This window comes from Zingiber officinale, chromosome 2B (assembly GCF_018446385.1).
Source record: "Zingiber officinale cultivar Zhangliang chromosome 2B, Zo_v1.1, whole genome shotgun sequence".
NCBI lineage: Eukaryota > Viridiplantae > Streptophyta > Magnoliopsida > Zingiberales > Zingiberaceae > Zingiber > Zingiber officinale.
This window is the reverse complement of record NC_055989.1, coordinates 86,768,366-86,776,562: the sequence shown is the minus strand read 5'-3', so window position 1 is coordinate 86,776,562 and position 8,197 is coordinate 86,768,366.

The window sequence follows — 8,197 nt, the reverse complement described above, 5'->3', positions numbered from 1 at the left end:
TCCGTCCTTCTAGAAGAGACATTGATCTTGCACACAAGGAAACAAACAAAAAGAGTCCCAAGACTTAGTCTTGGATTAGCAGTGCTAGAGAAACAGACCAATGTGTGAAAAAAATAAAATATTAATAAAATAAAAATATATTATTACAAATTTTTGAAAGTGCGATATTTTGCTAATACCAACCAATGGTGAAAAAATGAAAATGAAGTTTTCAAAAATGATTTTGGAGGGAAAAAACGAAAGGCATAAGGATATTTTTTAAACCCAAACGATATCTATTTTACTTTGAAAAATAACCCCCCTTGCTCGATTGGTGGTTGTGTCACGCCTCGGGTGAGTCTCTATCGAAAAATTTCGGCAGCATCTCCCTTGTACCGGTGACAATCTGAACCTCACATACATGCAAAATACATCAGTCACATGCGGCTGGAATATATATACAAAAGTAACAACAATCACGCAGTTAATATTCACAGCCTACCCGGCTGAATAAAAGAAATGAAAAACAATCACGCAGTTAATATTTAGCCCACATGGCTGTATCAAAAGTACAACGGAAAATGAAGGGGAAATCCACAAATGCAAAGTCCACAAAGACATCACAGATACAAGTCCATAATACGTGTATCAAGACATAGTCAGTTCTCGCAACTCTAAATCCAACGAGTATCATGAAATGCAAATAATAAGCAACTAAAACCGAAAAGAAGTCCTCGGATATGACGTGGGAAGTGGGACCGGCTGGCAGTATACTCCCAAGCAACTCCATATCATCTACCTACTACCTGAAATCAAAATAGTATAGACGGGGTGGTGAGTACAAGGAACTCAGCGGGTAAGGACAGAATAAAGCATGGTAAATACGACGATATAGGAACCAAGGAATACAGTCTCCATAAGAAGAATAAAATCATGCTATCAAAACATAACACATCTAGCCACATCTGATACAACAACTATACATAAACATACCTGCCACAATAAATGCACATGCTCGACTAGAAATAATACCACGATACCATAATCAGTAAACTCATCGGAACAGCAACAGATCTACTCGAGACACCTGTGCAAATATAGATACGACTACATATACATGTAAAATAAACGACATGTATGCAGTATGGCACCCAAATGCAGCATACATAGCTCAAGCAAATGCAACAGTACACAATCACATACAACTAATATCTACTAGGCATGTATGCGAAAATATCTCCCCAGATGCACCGCGCATCATATGCAAATGTGCATGCATGCTCCATGGTCACCCCCGCCATCTCTCTAGACACCACGACCCTTGTATGGCCGAGAGGCTTGGGTCCGTGACAAACCATACTAGCCTCTAGTACATTCACCACTATAGGCGGCCGAAGCGGACGGTCAGCTAAGTAGTTATATAACTACATAGCTAAGGGTCCCTGACCACTCACAACTCAAGCCCTCTGACTATTGTACCCTCAAGACCAACTACTCCAGAGTGGTCGAGGCTGACAGAGTATAAAAACCAAACGACTGAGCAAGCGCGACAGGACTAGCTCCACTCCTAGCTACCACTCTCCAACAGTGGTCGAATGGGCAGCTATAAACAATTGACGACCCTCTCACCACAAGGGAGACAATAGTCGTCAGTATACAATGAATGATGATATGATGTGAATAGTCACAATATAGATACTTTCATCAATCACACACCCCAAGAACACCCCCAATAACCACCACAAACGTATATACATACTCTAACATACAACATGGTCAATCCACTATGCAACTCCAATAACACATACCCGTCACGTGTAACATCAATATGCATGATAAACACGCTAATCGTACAAACCGGACAACTCTATGATACAAACTCTATATATGCATATGCACAGAGTTCTGATATCAAGGGTGAGACTGTATCGAGGTATACTAGATCATATCAAAGATCAAGACAGAAAGTGACAAGCAGGAACGAAACAAATATACAGATTTAAGGCAATGCAACCTAAACATCCAAATATAACCATGCTTTAAAGTTCAAAGAACTAAATAGGAGATAGGAATAAATACCCGCCCAAGATAACTCGTATCAACAGAATCACCCGCGTCACGTGGCACGTCGCCGATCAAGTTCCTGTATCACATATACAATTTAATGTAATTATATGTATACACTACAAATAGGTGAATTACCTATAAACAAATAACCAACTTTAAAACAATAGTTACTGTGATTACTACCCCCTTTCCACTGATAAAGCTAGATTAACTTCTAACCTAGCTTAACTCCTCCAAGAATTAATTTCCCATTAGACCTTAATTATCCCTAATCCCTCCATTGTCATCTAACAAGAAGCAAACCTAAACATCATGGAAATCCATCTCAGGTTTAGGTTAATCTACATGTTCAACCCCCCATTATCCAGCATAGCAAATCTTACCACTGTTAACCAATCCCGATCAAGCCAATCCACATAAATTCTAGTGAAACAGCACAACAAAACCTTCTACCACCTAAACAACCCAATTCTTATTGCTTCTGCTATTAATCCAGATCAAACAATACAGGGTAGTCACTGGATAACCTCTACTGCCACTAATAACAGTTAAGAGATAAGAACAAGAACTAGACAACGCATCTATTTCCCTACCAACAGGAAACTTCCTACTGTATTTTCACCAGCGGATCAAAAGAAAGAACAGTAAAGATTAGAGGATCTGTTCACCACTATAAACTAGTAAGAATCGTTGCTCTCGTTACCTCTCCCCCCTTCAATCGCCGGAGATGATCACAGATCCGGTGGAGAAATCGACCCAATCGAGCTGTGCTGGCTGGAATCACCACACAACCTCTGTTCTAAAAAAAACCCATCTGAATCAATACTAGAAGGAAGATCAGAGGTTCGAATTCAAGACCAAAACCAACCGCTTACCTCTAAGAATCCCGGCTAAGGCACGCTCTGTTCTTGCCGATGAACAGAGAAGGAGATCGGGAAGGAGTCAGTGGTCGTTACCTCACCCAATCAGTCGACGTTGGCCAGATCCAACGCCGGTGCCCTCGATTCCCTACCGATAGCAGGTGAAATCCACCGATCGAAGATCCGTCGTCACTGTTCGCCGAGACCAGAGAAGAGGAAAGATCAGGAAGAAGAAGAAGAGCTCGGTTGTAGCTTTCCCCTTCCTCTCAACGCTCCCAGATCACTTCTCGCCGGCACCACCGAGAGGAGAAGACGTCACTGATCCCGTCGAGATCACGTGAAGCCGGAAGACGCGAACAGAGGAAGAAGCAAGAAAGTCGGGGGAAAAGTAGGGTTTCGACGTTTCTTATAGGTAAGTTATTATAGCATTAATCTAAACCTTAGGTTAACTTAATTAAAACTTAAGTTTAACCTTAATCAATTCCCACTTAATTTGGGTATTCCGAACCTGCCTCTATCCAGCCCCACCGATATATCCCTCAAAACGAGTCATATGGACTCCGTTTAAATCCAGAAAAATTTCTAAAAATTCTTAAAAAATTTCGTAAGGTTATTCCATGATAACCCTAAAATAAATTCACATATCTTACATGTTGCACCAATTCAGAATGGTACCGGCTTTGATACCACTTGTTGGATCGTGAGTTTCGTTAAAGAGGGGGGTGAATAGCAATTAAAAACTTTCGTAGAGTAAGCGCACAACGGAAAAAGAATAAACAAAAAGAAAGAGTGACACAAGTAGTTTTTTACTTGGTTCGGAGCCTTTGTCGACTCCTATTCCAAGGTCCGCACACAAGGGTGCTTTCAATGGGTAATCCACTAGCAATTTGAAATAATACAGATGAAATTACAATTGCTTTTAAAGGAAAATAATACCGACAAAAACTAAGGAATGACAAGAAAAGCGCGTTGTCGGAGGAGCATCGCAGGAGCGTAGCACGGCAGAGCAAGCAATGGAAGATCTTTTCGTTGTTGTTTCTTGACTCCAGCCTTTACCCTCCTTATATAGGAGGTTCGGGGCGCCCTAAAGATGACGTAACTAACCCAACCATGATGCTCCATGTGGCGACGCATGAAATGGATAAATATTACATTCCGGGCGCCCGAACCACTCTTCTCCAGCAAGTCCTTCTCCTGTACGAAAGAGTTAGTCCGAGGCAAAATACAAATAATATTATCCTGCAAAACACAGTGTTAGCACAGTGTAAAATTAACAAGTAGAGTATTAGCTAGATTTTGTCTCCTCGAGACTGGAATCTAGTCACGATCTCGACTTAGATATCCGAAATGGGTCTAAGTCGGATCGACGTCTAATGTTCCCTTCCCGAGAATGCGTCCTCATAGTCACTCCCCTCCAGTGACTTACCTTCACTTACCTGCCAGACGTCTGGTTAGCCCTTCGACTCGTCTGGACTTCGTGCCAGCTACCTGGTCAGCCCGTCGACCTAGCTGAGCTTCCCTACAACACTGAGTTAGCACAATATTAACAGAATTCAAGTATAACCTAGGGTTACCTCCTAGGGTTGCCTAGCTGCACTCACTAGGACTTCTATTGCCTGACTTCACTCATCAGGACTTCCTCCACCTAGCTTCACTCACTAGGGTCTGGCTTCACTCACCAGGACTTCCTTCACCTAGCTTCACTCACTAGGGCTCGACTTCACTCATCGAGACTTCCACCACCGAGTTTCACTCACTAGGGCCCGACTTCACTCACCGGGACTTCCACCACCTAGCTTCACTCACTAGGACCCGACTTCACTCACCGGGATTTCCACCGCCTAGCTTCACTCACTAGGGCCCGGCTTCACTCACTGGGACTTCCACTTTGCCTAACCTTTGGTTAGGACTTACCTTTGCTAGTCATCTAGTCCTGACTAGACTTCTCTCTCCCAAACATCAAGTCCTGTTTGGGGTCAACCCTTGGTCATATTGTCAAACATCGAAACCCTAGAGTTCGATTGCACCAACACTCTTATTTCATGACGCAAGTTGTTGTATCTTGGGAGACGATTGCCAATAAACCGTAAGTACTTGGTCATGATAATATTGTCTTAAGGAAAGAAGGTTTAGCATTCACCTCGACCTTGATACTCTTATCCTTAGGGATAAGTTTACCCAAAGGGTTGTGTCTGTTAGTGCAATTGGCCTCTAGGTTTCGATGTTTGACAATGCACCTAAGTTTGGTCAGTTTGACCAAGGGTTAATCCAAACAGGACTTGATGATTGGAAGAGAGTAGTCTAGCCAAGACTAGAAGACTAGCGAGGGTAAGTCCTAACCGAAGGATAGGCAAGTTGAGAAGTCCTAACTAGATATTAGGTAAGTGGAAGTCCTGGTGACTGAAGCCTAGCCCTAGTGAGTGAAGCTAGGCGGTGGAAGTCCTGGTGAGTGAAGTCAGGCCCTAGTGAGTGAAGCTAGGTGGTGGAAGTCCTGGTGAGTGAAGTTGGACCCTAGTGAGTGAAGCTAGGCGGTGAAAGTCCTGGTGAGTGATGCCAGGCCATAGTGAGTGAAGCTAAATGGAGAAAGTCCTGGTGAGTGAAGCCTGACAATGGAAGTCCTAGTGAGTAAAGCTAGGCAATCCTAGGAAGGTAACCCTAGGTAATGTGTGACGCGATCGATCGAACCAGCGAATCCTGAAATATGTTGACACTATTTTACTTTACTATTTTATCTACTATACTTACCCAGTATGCAAGAGTTGACATGTCTGAGGGAGTCCAGCTAGGTCAACGTACAGGTCGACCGGATAGCTGGCATGAAGTTCAGACAGGTCGACAGACTAGCCGGATGTCTGGCAAACTGGTAAGTTTAGGTAAGTCACTGGAGGAGAGTGACCAAGTGAGGGCGCGTCCCAGTTGAAGGGATAGTAGACGTCGATCTAGTTTAGGTTCATTTGGGATCTCTAAGCTGAGACCTTGACTAGTTCCTGGTCCTGGAAGGACAGGAACTAATTACTACTCTGTATTATTATTAAAATGTCCTAATACTTATTTTGCAGGATAGTTTTAGACTAACATTATTTTGCAGGGCAAAAAGAAGAAAATTACCTTCAGATGAACAGTGTCCGAAGGCACCTTCAAGAAGTGAAGGCGCCTTCGTACTATTCATAGAAGGCGCCTTCCATAGCAATGGAAGGTGTCTTCCATAGGATAAACTTTTGGCATTGCAACGAATAAGTACCAGGCTATTTGGAATCAAACTTGCCTCATTGGAGGCGCCTTCCATGCTTTATTTAAGGCTGCTCGCCCAAAGCTTCTTCAATACAAGCTTCTGTGGATCCAATTGAGGTTCTAACTGCTCCGGCCTACTGTTGTGACCCTGCTACGATGCTGTTGCACCTGACTACTGCCGAGGAACCAACCGACACCGAGCTAGAGCTAACAATCTTCGAAGGTGTTAGGTAACGAGTTGTAATTAAGTTTTAATTATTTACAATAGGACAAGAGCAGGGTGTTGCACTTGTTCCTTCTTTCTATGTACTCGATTCTCTCTTCCAGAGGTACCGAAAGATGTTTATAGTGATTTACCCATCGATAGGTCCATGGGACCTGAGTCTTGGAGTAGGAGTCGTCAAAGGCTCTGGACCAAGTAAAATTAACTGTGTTTTTCTTGTGTTCTTTATTTTCATTTTCTTTTTCCGTTGCTCATACTTTGATTTCAAAATTGAAAAGACAATTTTTTTAAAAACCACATGATTCACCCCTGTCACGCCCCGTGACCTAGGCGCGTGGCACTAGCGTTGCTCATGAATATAAATACTCGAAAACAAAAGCCTCATAAAATGCATACCAACCCAATAATACTATAATAAAAATATTGTCTTTGCAATCCAAAAGCGAAAGCGTACAAATAAAGATAACATGAACTAAAAAGAAGAATCACTTAGACACGACTTCATTACCAGCTCCAAAACATCCCTTGCTCCTCCTTCTCAACTTGTTCCTCATCTTTATCTGGGGAAGGGAGTAAGGGGGATGAGTACTTGGAAAAACACTCAGTAAGTGGGATCGATCGAACATAGCACGACAGAAAACAAAATATAGCAAAATATTTGGAATTCATGACGAAAACATATTTCATGAAACATGACAGAAACATAACTTAATCTAAAACATATACTTTTAGCAAGACATTCAGAATTCATGACAAAAATATAACTTAATCAAAAACATAGCACTGTTAATCATCTTATTTTCCATGGTATTACTGATCAGTCCCCTATATGTAATTTCTCTAAGGGGTAAGATCATATATCAATTATTATTACCCACCACATCAGAGCCATAACTTGTCATATCTTATCATGATTTCAGAAATTCCCTTTTACTGATCAGCCCCCTATATGTAATTTCTCTAAGGGGTGAGGTCATATATCGGTTATTATTACCCACCGCATCAAGGCCATAACTTGTCATATCATATCATATTTTCAGAAATTCCCTTTACCATATCTAACTTGAGTCATAATAGTGCATCTTGGAATAAAAAGAAATGAATTTGCAATATAAAATGATGAAATGTAAACATATTCCGTAGCTATACTCGAAACGAAAAGCCCACTTACTTGGTCAGAAACTTCTTCAATTTTGGATAGAAATTTTATAGAACTTGAACTTGCACTTGTTAATTAGAACTTGAGCTCGAAACTTGTGTAGAAACTTGCACAAAGGTTTAAGTGTCCATTTGGTAGACAATGTACTGGCTATTTATAAGTATGAAGGGGTGGCCAAGGCATATGAAGAGATTGATAGATGGAGGATCATTTATTAAAAAGGCTAGATGAAAGGTCATGGCTAGATGGAAGTTACAAGTAGATGGAGGGTCATTCATTAAAAAGGCTAGGTGGAAGGTTATGGCTAGATGAAAGTTACAAGTAGATGGAGGGTCATTCATTAAAAAGGCTAGGTGAAAGGCCATGACTAGATGAAAAGTCATCCATTAAAAAGGCTAGATGAAAGGTCATCATATCATTACAACTTAGCACATGAAACATAGATCCAAGTTACATAAAAGGATTAACACATGACTTATTATGTTATCATGATAAAACCAAAAGAAACATAGACATACAATTTTAACATATGACTCACTATGTCATCTTGTTAGAAAGAACACTAAGTCATCTTGTAAGAAAGCAAGAAAAATATAAATATAACTAGAATAAAAATTTTAAAAAATATAAAATTAACATGTGACTCATTAAATTATCATGATGAAGCATAGAAGAAAC